The following is a 1520-nucleotide window of genomic DNA, read 5'->3' on the forward strand; positions in this document are numbered from 1 at the left end:
AGGGTCATGATAGGTCCTGACTACCCAAACGGCATATTGGAATAAAGGTAGAACTGCTCTGAATATGACACCTAGAAGGTTTCCAAAGACCTTACTGACATTGTTTCTATAGCACTTAACCTAGTGGTATCTGAGCAGAGACTAAAAGTATGCTAACTACAGGGCTAGAAGAAATCAAATATTAACTTGATTTTGATGCAGATTACAGTATTACAGCCTGTGGAATACCAGCTGTGTTGCAGAGGGCAATAGTGGAATATTGAGGTTTTGTCCATATTTAAACCAGTACATATCAAAGTAATGTCAACATGCATCACTTGTTTTCAAAACCAGGCTCGCAAATGGCCTCAGATGCCTTTTCCTTACTTTGCAGAGATGGACTGCTCCCCATCAAAGTTATTCTTCTCTATGCACACACTGAACCTTGCTTGGGTCTTCATCTAGGATGAAGCTGTTTGATCTCTAGATCAAAAAGAATACTATGATTTGCACCATTAGATGGAAGGGCTCAACAGGATAGGAGATGAATTGTGTCATGAATGCTTGTCAGCTAGGGGGCTGGAATGAGGAAGTATTCATCCTTGAATGTATGGAATGAAAAAAAAAAGCAAAGCTGGATGAAGGTTAGGTTTACTTCATTACTTTGAACTTTGTACATGGAGAAAAATAGGTCATAAATATTCAGTGGAAGTAAGCTTAAAATGTGAGTTTGCCTTTTCAGAGGAACAGGCACAGCTTGACACCCTAGGTGTCAGGAAAATAATTAGGCCAAAAGGTTCACTAACACTCTTAAGTTAGAGCTCAAAAAGCTGCTTCCAGTGTGCTTTTTTACAGTCAGACCAGCTGCCCTTGTCAGAACTAAGCATGTTTTTGTTAGTTTGCCATCTCTTCAGCCTGTAAATTTGAGTCTCTGTTGTGAGAAAGAATAAAAACAACATGACAAGATTTTGCTCCTTATACAGAGGTGATAAACTCAAATGAAAATAGTCACTGCAGGTAGGTCTGTGTCATTCAGCAGAGTGTGAGCTCTGCCCAGATATTGCTCATACTGGAAATTTTTAATATCCATTTGAAAGCTTATAATTTTGTGCAGCCCAGACCAAGTGTCCTCTTCTCCAGTGCATCCAGCCCTAGAGACTGTCATAGGTCCTTCACATCTTACTGTGAAAGTTTGACCAAAGATGTTTTATGGTAGCACAGAGGAGGCAGCAGCTGGCTGACTGCATTCTTTCTCTGAATACAGAAGTTCAATCATTAGCATAGAAGAGGGTTTTCAGCAGCAGCTATTTTCAAATTCGGTGGATATGCAAGTTTACGTTGTCTGCAAATTCTCTGAAACACAAGAATATCATCTTGCCTCAGTCTTTAAAACTAATCTTGAAAATAATCCCCTAAAATCTTCATTGTAATCATGATAATTATATATTGATTTGCAAAGCATCCTAATCTGATCATCAGCCAATGTGCACAACACATCAGATACAGGATAACACGTAAGCCTGCTCCTACGCTGATGAGTT

General features: G+C 39.3%; 1 protein-coding gene across 1 annotated transcript in view; it reads left to right on the forward strand.

Annotated features, from left to right (window-relative positions):
- Positions 1–1520, forward strand: part of ANO4 (anoctamin 4) — a gene marked incomplete at both ends in the record, with an annotated part of 49490 nt that overhangs the window by 22057 nt on the left and 25913 nt on the right. The window lies entirely within an intron of this gene.

The sequence above is a fragment of the Acanthisitta chloris genome, unplaced genomic scaffold (genome assembly GCF_000695815.1).
Source record: "Acanthisitta chloris isolate BGI_N310 unplaced genomic scaffold, ASM69581v1 scaffold2034, whole genome shotgun sequence".
NCBI lineage: Eukaryota > Metazoa > Chordata > Aves > Passeriformes > Acanthisittidae > Acanthisitta > Acanthisitta chloris.